Raw genomic sequence first — 12,017 nt, 5'->3', positions numbered from 1 at the left:
GGTAGATAATGAGGTGAGTTTGCTAAAGTAGGACCAGGAAATTAGCTTGACCTTGTGCAGACAATCCTTCTGTCACACTCAATGAAAATGGCACAGAGATAAATTATGGTTCAATTCAGCCCAATGAGACGAAGACACTGTTGAGCCCAATCCCAGTTACAACGCTGCAGCTGCTTGACCAATGCTCTCCATCACAGAGAAGGAGCTCAACGTCACCTTCCCCTTGGGAAATATGGCATGGCAGGAGACTGAGGTATCAGTGGGGATGCACTTTGAGTCACATCATCATAATTCTATTAGTTTTAAAATCGAGATGGAAAAGGATGAACTGGGTCTAAAAGGTAATGCTCTAACTTGGAAGAAGGCCAATTTTGATTATATTAGCAAGAACTTCCAGACTGGACTGGAACAGATATTCGCAGTTACTGGGCCAGCTGGGGAGAGGAAAGCTTTCAAAAATGAGATGTCAAAATCACAGAGACAGTCTGTCCCTGTGTGGGTGAAGGGTAAGGCTGGTAGGTGTAAGGAATGCTGGAGGACTGGACAAATTGAGCCTCTGATCACGGACAAGAGGGAAGCATATGTCAGGTAGACAGAGAGAGAGAGAGAGAGAGAGAGAGCAGGAGTCAAGGTTTTCTTTCAGTACTCATTCACGGGATGAGTGTATCACTGGTTGGGACTGCATTTATTACCCAACATTAATTGCCCAGAGGGCAGTTCCGAGTCAAACACATTGTTGTCGGTCTGGAGTCACATGTAACCCATGCCGGGTAAGGATGGCAGTTTGCTTCCCTCAAGGTCATTAGCGAACCTGATGGTTTTTTCCAAAAATCGAAAATGGATTCGTCATCGTCATTTGGCTCTTAATTCCAGATTTGAAGTGACTGTCGGAAGGGTCTAAAGCCAGTAGGAGTATACATAAGAGGGAAATCCGGAGGCCATGAAGTGGACATGAGATAGTTCTGGCAAATAGAGTTAAGGAGAATCCAAAGGGACTCTACACATACATTAAGGACAAAAGAGTAACTCAGGAGAGTTGTGGGCCACTTAAAGATCAGCCAGGTTGCTAATGTGCAAAACTGCAGGAGATAGAGGCGATAATAAACAAGTATCGTGCGTCAGCATTGACTGTGCAGAAGAATATGGAAGCTAAAGAACTTTGGAAATAAACCGTGACACGTCGAAAAGTGCCTGTATTACAGGGAAGGAGATTCTCGAGTTCGTAAAGCCCGTAAAGGTGGGAAAATCTCCAGGACCTGATCAGATGTACCCTAGAACTCTGTAGGAAGCGTGTGAAGTGATTGGGTCCCTTGCCGAGATATTTGTATCGTCAATTGTCACAGATGAGGTACTGGAAGATAGAAGGCTTGCGAACTTTGTGCGATTACTGACAACATTTTAGAAGGATGGTAAGGAAAAGTTAGTGAGCCTGACTTCAGTGGAGGGCAAGCGGTTGGAAAGGATTATGAGGCACAAGGTTTGCATGGATTTTGAAAAGCAAGGACTGATAAGTGATAGTCAACATGGCTCGAACCATGAAAAGTTGTGTCTCACTAAATTGACTGAGTATGTTTGAAGAAGTGACTAAGAGGATTCATTGAGGCAGAGGTATATATTTTTGATATGGACTTCAGTTAGGCATTTTCCAACTTTCTGCATGATAGATTGGTTAACAAGTTTAGTTCATATGGAATACAGGGAGGACTAGCCATGTGTATACAGAATTAGCCCGAAGGCAGGAGGCAGAGGGTGGTGGTGAAGGATTGTTCTTCGAATAGGAGGGTTGTGACCATTGGTGTGCTGCAAGGTTGGTGCTGGCTCCACTACTTTCACTATTCGCATAAATCATTTGGATGTGAACATCACAGCAATAGTTGCTAAATTTGCAGCTGAAATCAAAAATGATGGTGTAGTGGACAGCAAAGAAGGTTTACCTCAGAGTACAATGGAATCTTGATCAGATGGGCAGATGGGCTGAGAATTGGCAGATGGTTTTTAATCTAGATAAATGGGAGGTGCTGCAAATCAGGGCAGGACATAGACACTTACTGGTAAGGTCCTGGGGAGTATTTGTGAACAAAGAGACCTTGGAATGCAGGTTTATAGTTTCTTAAAAGTAGAGTCGCAAGTAGATAGTATAGTGAAGAAGGCATTTGGTATGCTTGCCTTTATTGGCCAGTGCTTTGACTATATGAATTGCGTGGTCATGTTGCTGCTGTACAGCACATTACTTTGGCCACTTTTGGAGTACTGCATTCAATTCTGGTCTCCCTCCGTTTGGAAATATATTATGAAAATTGAAGAGATTCAGAAAAGATTTACAAGGATATTGCCAGGATTGGAGCTGTAGGGAGAGTGCGAGTAGGTTGGGTTCTTTATTCCTGTAGAGCGAAGAGCAAGTATAGGGTGTATAGCCAAGGTCTTTTTCCCCAAAACTAGAGAGCATCGATTTCCTATGAGAGGGAAAATATTTTAAAATGACCTAAGGAACAATTTCCTTTTTCCCACAGAGAGTTGTGCATGTGTGGAATGAGCTGCCAGAGGAGGTGGTGGAGGCTTTTACAATTACACCTTCTAAATGACGTTTGGATGGGTACATGAAGAAGAAGGGTTTACATCGAAATTGGCCAAATGCTGCCAAATGTGATTAGTTTAATTTTGGATATCCGATCAGCATGGACGAGTTAGTCTGAAGCGCCTTATTCCATGCTGTACATCTCCAAGACTGACTCGATCTGACCTTGCACCAGTATCGTATTAATTCATTATTCCCAGAAATACTAACCTATGTTGCTTGATATGATCGAAATGTCTTCATTACAGCATTCTGAAGCCTACAAACACATCCTTCCATAACACTAACTCAGAGTCTCTCTCCCTCTGTCTATTTCCCAAATCCCTCCCATTTGTCGGTGTTTAAACTGCTTCCCCGCCATCCAGTTTTAATTATCCAGTTTTAATGTGAATAACTGTCCTATATCTTTTTCCTGCCCTTGAATGTTGCTCACACAGAGCATCAGATTCCAACACTAAAAAGCTTAGAAACAATGTTCAAAAAGCATTGCTTGCGGTTTCTTTTACTTCCCAGTGTCCTGGCCTGTGGTCCATGTTGGAAAGTGGTGTTTTAGCAGTTTTGAGGCATACTTTTGTAACTTGATCTGTGCCTATCCATTGTGCGACTGTGTTTTTTACTCTCTGATGCTCATGTGCTCAGTAACATGAGGAATTCCCACAACTGATAGTGATTCAGTCCATGCTTCTCACTTGCATTTGACCGACATTTGACTTAACTCTAGTTTTTGAACGTTCGTGGAAATGCTGGGGATGGTTTCCTGGAGGCTGTGTTTTAAGCTGCTGTGGAAATTCGGGAAGACCAGAGGCTTTGGTGACCCAACTCTGGATGAAACATGGTGACTGTAGTTACAGCATCTGGATCTGCAACAAGATCAACAAATGGAGCAGAGGCTGCAGAGAGGGGAATCTCTTAAATGGAATGAGGGAATTACAATTAGATCAGCCATGGATTTGAAGAATGTTGGAGCAGAATTGAATGGCTCGCTCATGCAACTTATTCAGATATTTCTGTTAGTAAGAAGCCAATTTCCCTTTTCTCCCAGTGTCCCAGACTGGTGGGTAGTGAGTCACCTCCTCCTGTTCCTGGGGAACAGAAATCTGGGGCCTCACTAGCCTCCAGATTTCGCTGTATCCCAATCTCGAGCAGTTGAGTGACTACCTCCTGTCCCTCTGTCCCAGACTCGAACAGTTGAAAGACTGTCTCCTGTCCCTGTGTCCCAGCCTTGAGCCGTTGAGTGACTGCCTCCTGTTTCTCTGTGTTCCTGAGCAGCAGTTTCAATGCTCTGAATGATGTCACAAGGTTAAGAAAGGACTTGATAACAGGGAATTTCAAACTTCGAGCAGCATTACAAAATGGTATCTAGAAACTTCTCCACCAAACATTTTATGCAGCTTGTCTGTTATTTTATTCCTGCCACCTTTTATAAGCAGCGTGAAACATATACAACAGTGCAGTGTTCTGACAATACTCCCACATACAGGGAAGACAGATTAAAAAGACTGAAAGATTTATGGTCTATTCCTCAGAACCCTCATCCATTCTATTCAAACCGAGTAAATGTTCCCTTTCATTTTGTGATGTAAAATGAATTAAGGAACAGGTTAACTGAAACTGTTTGTTTGGTGACTGTAACTAATGTCAGTCTCCATGGATTCTAATTATTCCAGTGGAGGGTTTCCATCTTTTAATAATAAGAGGGCTCCATTCAATGTGTTATCCCATGGTATGGGCGGGAGCATCACCGATAGCACTAACAGGTATTGGCTGCTCTAGAAAGAGGGAGAGATTAGAAACTGAGAACATTAGACTGGAAAGTTCCAACAGCGGATCAGAATCTGATAACATTAGACTGGAATGTTCCAACAATGGACAGGAGTTTATCCTATTATGTTTGGATGCTTTCTACATATACTTGGCCGTTATCGTCGTGGCTTAGATTTGCACTTCACATTATTCAATATTTTTATTATCCTATCCTGGCTATTGTTGGTGTCCCTGGTAAGTTTCACTGTCGGTTTATTATTTGCATTAACCATGTGCAACTGCATTACTGTTCTTTTCATTTACTGTACTCTGTAAGTATTCACGCTCCAAACCACAACAACAACAGTGAACTTAATCATCCTTTTTCCACTTCAAACATAATCTTAATAAAGCCAATCATCTGCTGCTGCTTAACCAATCTGAGTCGGTATTCCATGGCTTGGATCTGAAGGCAGACCAAGATCCCACCATTCCTGTAAGGATTGCTTTATATTGTTGTTTGGTCTGGAAATGCCTTTGCTTTAATATTCACAAGCACGTCGTCACCTCTGTCTATGATACGGTCCTTAGTCTTCCTCGGTTAATGACACAAAGACCTGTCAGTTGTTCACATTAAACTGACTTCCTCTATATCTATTCTGTCTCAAATAATGAGTTTCATATCTACTGCCACCAACACACACACACACACACACACACCACACACACACACACACACACACACACACACACACACACACACACACACACACAATTTCTTACCTTATATTTCGGAGATGCAGATCCATACATTTGTGGGAGCCCATTTACTGTCACTCACTGCATGGGTTACAAATCTTCCAGTGCAAGACATTTCTGTAGTGCAAGTATAGTAGCAATATACTGGCAAAGGTTTGCAATGGTCCCCATGCTGGGCAGGTAGTCCACTAGCATGGTGTGCATAGCTCTCCATTCTGGCTGGTCCCTTATCCCAGTTTATGGTGTCTGGGATGGTTCTGTGAGGCAGATTCACAATTTAATGTAACTAACCGTTACAACTGATCTGGCAATAATTTTATTGAATGCTTTCATTCTTGTGATTGGACCCACCATTGCCTCACTTCTCCAGTTACTCCCACTCCCCTGTCTCCTTATCCATATTTTCACAACATGTTATCAGTTAATCAATTGTTTGTTTTTCTATACCTTTCCCTGGTGTTGGTTTTTGGCTCGCGAGTGTATTGAGTGCTGGCATTGTGAAGCTCAGAAACAATGAAATGGTATGTGGCGCGCTGTTGCTCCAAGTTGGAAAGGGGGTCCCAGCAGCTTTGAGACACGTCTTTGAAACTTGGTCTGTGCATGACCACTGAAGGCCTGTGTTTGTCCCTCTCAGATGATTGTGCTGTCTAAAACATGAGGATACCCCTCGACCATTATTGTCAAGGAACAGGTCTCTATCTTAGAGCTGAGGGGCTTTTGACCGACTCCTGTTATTAAAACGTTAGTGGAGGGGCTGGGGACCGTTTGCTGCAGGTTGTGCTGTGAGCTGCCTCAGGTATTTAGGGAGACATGAGGATTTACTGACCACCTCTGGATGGAGCCTGGGGACTTTAGTTACAGCATTTGGGTCTGTAACATGAACAACAAATGGAGCAGAGGCTGCAGAGAGGGGAAGATCTGAAACCACAGAGTGTGTGTAGGAAAAGGCATCTGCTAAATCTGCCTGTGTTTGAACGAGGAGACACACATCCTTTCCCTCACCCTTTGGGAAATACGCCCATGCAAATTCACCCTCTCCTCCCCGCACACAAACACATTCTCCCTCTCTCATACGCACGCACAGCCTCTCTTTCACTCCCAAAGACTCACATACTTCCCCTCACTCTCTCACAAACATATACTGTCTCTGTCTCCCTCCCACAGACACTCCACCTTGTTTTCAAACACACACATGCAGTGCGCGCAAACACGCAGACACACACACTTCTAATCTGTAAGTTTAATTTTTATTTGTTGGTTTGTATTTCCAGATGCATTATAGTTTCTCAAAAAAATATACAATTTGTACAGCCAGTCAACGCGATATTTTATGAACTCCTACTTTGGAAATAAACTCAGTCTGATTCCAGATGAAGACACATACAATCTCTAAACAAGATCGCTTGCCTAAAATACGTTGTCTGACTGGAGGGGTCACCTCCTTTACATCGACAATACCTAAAGGTATCTCTAGGCAGGACTTGAAAGGAACTCTGGGAATTGCATATTCATCAATCAAAACCTGCATCTCCATTCTAATCGATTTAAGATTTAGCAGCCATTTTAAGTGTGTTCAATTCATGTGCTTGTGTTGTGCAAACCCTTCATCTTTTCCTTATAAATTTTGTGCCTAAGTCCTCTCTCTCTAACACCTGACGAAGGAGCAGGACAATGAAAGCTTGTGTTTTCAAATAAACCCATCAGACTGTAACCTGGTGCCATGTGATTATTGCCCTTACTCAACCCAGTCCAAAGCTAGCACCTCCATACCATGGTTTTTATTGATTGGCCAAGTGTCTCTCCAAGCAACTAAATTGTCCTAACACCGTGTGCTCTTGTCTTGCATATTAATCTTTTGTCAAGAATGTTATGCATTGCCTTCTTGCAGTCCAGATAGAATACATCTTTCAGATCCCGGTTACTCAACTTGTTTGTCACACTTTCTAAAAAAAACGTTAGGAAAATCTTTCAAACATGATTTATCCTTAATAAAATCATGTCGACGTTGTGGGATTGTGGTTTGACTTTCAAAGTCTCCTGTTGTTAATTCCTTAATAACAGATTCGAACAATTTGTCTTCAGTCCCAATCGTTTGCACATCCCTTTCCATTCCTGAGTCAAGTTGGTGATTCTAAGTTCTTCCCTTTCCATAACCTCGGCAGTCCGTTTCAATTCCTGTGAAATTGGCACAAGGCTGTAAAAGATCGACTGCAATTGCTGTGTAAGAGGCATGGGTGGCTGATTGGACTCATTCTGTTCCTGTTTTACACACACGATGGGCTGAATGTCCTCCTGATCTTCCTAACTATAGTTTCGATGGCTTGCATGTCCTGTGCCTGCTCCTGGCCAAGCCGCTCAAGATCTCAATGTCTTCCTCCTGTTGCTCAGTGACAAGTTTGGGGATTTATGGAATCTCCCTGCTGTTTTGCCACATTGCGAGTGTTGAATTGTGCAGGCAAGTTGCGTTGCCCACAGTGGGTAGCTCAGTGGTTTGCACTGCTGCCTCCCAGCACCAGAGACCTGGGTTCAATTTCAGTCTCGGTTCGCTGTTTGTGTGGAGTATGCACATTCTCCCTGTGCCTACACACAATAGCATACGCTATATCAATCTTTAAACCGTATGTTGTAATGAATTAGTACAGTGAATGTCACAATTTACCACTACAGCTCTGTACCTTTTACCAAGATCTTCACCAGAAAGCGCACGAGCTGACTGACCACGTGATTCCAATGGGGAATTCCAGTTCTCTCCAAGATATTCCCCTCCCGGTTTGAAATTAATTTCTTTATAAATGTAGACTACAAATCCCACAATCAGGCTCTGTTTCAAGGATTTCAGAGTGGATTACATTCCTGCTTCAGCTGAATACACCGAGGGTGCATTTGGCAGACAGAGGGAACCTGAGGCTAACAGTGAACGGGAGCTCGCTTTCCCAAGAAAGCGACACAATTCACTGATTGTGTTGCAGCGAAATTGCGTTTAATAAACACACGTTATTGGATAACTGCCTGTATATTGAATGGAGGATTAAAGTTGATGGACCAAAGTGAATATAGTAATTTCTATTTTATATGTTCTGATGTTTAAAAATACTAAAGGATATGAACATTGTGTGGGGAAAACTGAATTGAGGAGATTTTCACCATGAACTATAATGGAGGATGTTCAGTGTGTTGAATGACCTACTCCTTTCCCGATGTTTCTGTGCAGTCTGTGGGAAAGTTCTGTAAATGCTGCCACCTGATCTCAGGTGTTAGGAAAGAGATCTCTGCAGGGTCAACACGGTAGTATTTCCCGTTCCAATACTGAGGCTGGTGCCGGGTGATCTGTACGGCTTTATCCTTTAATACATCCAGAACAGATTGATACAATAGACTGTCTTGCTTGGCCGTTTCCGAGACCATTGAAGAGTTGATCATATGTCTGTGTGTCTGGAGTCACGTTTAAGCCAGACCAGGAAAGCATGGGAGGTTCACTTCCTGAAACTACATAGAGGAAGGAAATTGGTGTTTACAATCAACATTGGCTTCAAGGTCACTGTTAATGACTCCAGGTTTTACATCTCGATATTTTATAATTATAAAATCCAACAGCCACCATTAGCCTGCTCTGGATTAGTAATCCAGTGATATTTCCACAACAGCACCACCTCCACACAGGGACCTATCTGAAATCATACTGATCTGGTTATTTCTGTACTGCTTGACAGCTCTGTCAAAAATTAACTCCCAAAATGTGACTATCGCGATGGGACTCAGGGCGTCGTAAATGGTCAGACTGTAGTTATGCCCTTGTTATGGGATTGGACATAGCTGAGTAAATTTACACATTGCCATGGCGATGTAAGATTTGGAGCTGGAATGCAACAGCTTCCCCAGGGATACGGCTTGTTGTGCAGCACAGGTCTTCAGTCCTATTACAGGAATGGGGTCAGGGCCCATTGCCTTTGTCGTTTCTACTATGTTCCGCTGTTTCTTCATGTCAGATACAGCAAATCAGATCGATTAAAGATTGGCATCTGTGCTTCTGCGGGCAGCATGGTGAGGATGAGGTGGATCATCAACTCAACACTTCTGGCTGAGGATGGTGCAGATAATACAACCATGTATTTTACACTGATGTACAGGGCTGTCCTGTGATTTAGGATGGCGATATTTATGGAGTCCTCTCCTCAAGTGAGTTTTTTAACAGTCCATCAAAATTTATGTCTGGACGTGGGAGCACTGCAGAGCTTAGATCTGATCTGTTAGTCTTGGGATCATTTCGCCCTCGGTATCAGATGTTAGTCCTGCTGTTTCGAATGGAACCAGTCAAGTTCGATAGCTTCAATGGATTGTCATCAGGTTTAGGTACACATGGTTCCGAACCTATAATGTTACTCTGCACTCGTCGCTGAACCATAGATCAGCTTGATGTTAATGGTAGGCTGAGGGATTATCCTGTAGAAAATGTTACAGATTGTAGTTGAATACAATTCTGCTGCTGTTGTGATTCTACCGCACCACATGAATGCCCACTTTGAGCTCCAATATGTTGAATTCAATTCTACTGACTCTCCCTCTGTTCACACCAAGACCCATTCATCCATCATGTTTGTACTCAGTGTCTTAAACTGGTTTCTGATGTGGCAACACTTCTATTTTCCGATTCTCATTCTGCTGAGGGGTCTCTCCCTGTTGTCACGCCTCCAATTTGTTACTTTACTCAAAATTCTTAACATATGCATCTGAATCTTTTCCATTCCCCCAATGCCATCTTCTGTGTTTGATGTGAATGTGTTCCCCTCTGTTTCTCCCCCTGACCATGATTAAGAGCTCTGCAGTGTCAGTGATGCCAGCCTTGTGCAGTTTTAGGTCAAGGAATGGGTGTACCTTGCATTATTGGTCACTTCCCAGTGCACGGCATTCCGTGTTAGACAAGGCATTTGAGCAACTTTAACACACGTCTATGGAACTTGTTTAAAAACAGGAATTGATGACGAAACTCAACAGGTCTGGCAGCATCTTGTGGAGTGAAAGCAGAGTTAAGCTTTCAGGGCCAGTGACCCTTCTACAAAGCTTCAATTTTCTCCAGCAATTATTGCATTTTCATTTCCAGTATCCATAGTTATTTGTTTAATTGATAACTTGTTCTGAACATATTCATTTCTTGAGAAACTCACCAGGTCTGGCATCATTTGCAGAGACAGAGAAACAGAGTTAGCGTTTCAAGTCCAGTATGACACTTCTTCAGAACTGAAAACAATTGGAAAATGAGTTTTATAATCTTTTGACAGATGTGCAGAGTGGGTTGACGGATAAAAGAGTGTGTGGCAAAAGATAAACATGTTTTTAGTAGTGGTGAACGAGAAGATCATGTGAAATAGCTTTAAATTAAGATGTGAATGGAGAAAAGGGATTCTCTCTATTGAGTGAAAGGTAAAGAAGATACAACCACACAAGGTCATAGGCAGGCCAGGAGGGAGAATGTACGGAAACTGGAGAAGAGTTTTAATGGGCTCAGACTGTGAAGTTATGAAATTGTACATTAACTCCTACAGGCTGTATCGTACGAAAGTGTAAAGTGAGTTGTTACTCGAGTTTGGGTTGTGCTTCCTTGGAACATTGCAGCAGCCCAGGGCCGAAATGTTAGCATGGGAGCAAGGTAGGCTATTGAAATGGGAAGCAATGAGAATATCAGGGTTATTTCTACAGACAGAGTGGGAGTGTTCCTCAAAGCAATCTCTGTTTGGTCTCACCAATATAGAGAGACTGCATTGTGAGCAGCAATGATAGGAGACCAGATTGAAAGTTTACAAGTGAAATGCTACTTCACCTGGAAGGTATGTTTGGGGTCTTGGACAGTGAGGAGGGAAGAGGTGAATGAGCCAGTGTTGCAGATTCTGCAAGTGCCATGGGGGAGTGGGGAAGTGTTCGGGGTAATGGAGGGTGACAAAGAGGGAATGGTCCCTGTGAAATACTGACAGTGGATGGGAGGGGAAGATGTGTTTGATGGTGCTGTCCTGCTGGATATGGTGGAAATGACGTAAGATGATTATGTGAATGTGGATTCTAGTGCAGGAGGAAGTGTGGACAAGGAGGAATCTAAAATGTACTGGGATGGAGGGGACGGACTGAGGGCAACACCGTGGGAGATGGGACAGTGACAGCTGAAGTCCCTGTCCACCAGAGTTAACGGATTTCTGGTTTGAAGGAAAAGGAGGTCACATTAGATGTAGCTCACAGGAATGTCCCCTCATCAAACAGAAAAAGCAGATATCCCAAACCGCTCAGTAATTATTGTTTCTGTTCAAAAAGAAGAACTCGATGAGATGGTGAACAAAAGTTCTCAACGATACTATTGATGAGCAATAATGGAGGGCCAGGTTTATAATGTTTATTTCAGGGACCATAAGTTGATGTTAGGCATGAATTTCAGCTGTGCTTCCTGATTTACCCCCCAGAAAACCCTGCCATTGCTGCTCCATCCTCTTCCCTGCTCGTCTTTCCTTTCTGATTCCAGGTCCTTCCTCTCAAATTACAGAGGACATTCTCTCACATTATGGTTCCTACCCACTTCACCTGAAACTCTCTGGTCAAGCCTACCTACGCTGCAGTAGCACCAAGCTGCGTTTTGTGCTGCCACTTTGCCTCTGTGGTGCACTATGTCTCAGTGTGGCTCAGCGTCTCCATTCATGCTGTTTTCCACCTCTCACTCACATCTCATTCCGGAATGTTTCCTTCTCGGAGTAAACCTTATTGAAAACACCTCTCCCCCTTTGCACTGAATTCACACTGTGATCCAAATTTCAAAAAGTTTACTCAGCCTTCATCTCACTCTGCTAAATGCAACTGCACACTGACCGTGTGGTACAAGAATTCCTCTTCTTATATGGTTCAAGCCAGAGATGCGCTTCCACTGTAGAGATCATCACCCCATTTTGGAAAAAAAGCAATTCAG

Source organism: Hemiscyllium ocellatum, unplaced genomic scaffold (assembly GCF_020745735.1).
Source record: "Hemiscyllium ocellatum isolate sHemOce1 unplaced genomic scaffold, sHemOce1.pat.X.cur. scaffold_434_pat_ctg1, whole genome shotgun sequence".
NCBI classification, from domain to species: Eukaryota; Metazoa; Chordata; class Chondrichthyes; order Orectolobiformes; family Hemiscylliidae; genus Hemiscyllium; species Hemiscyllium ocellatum.
Note: the sequence above shows the minus strand (reverse complement) of the source record.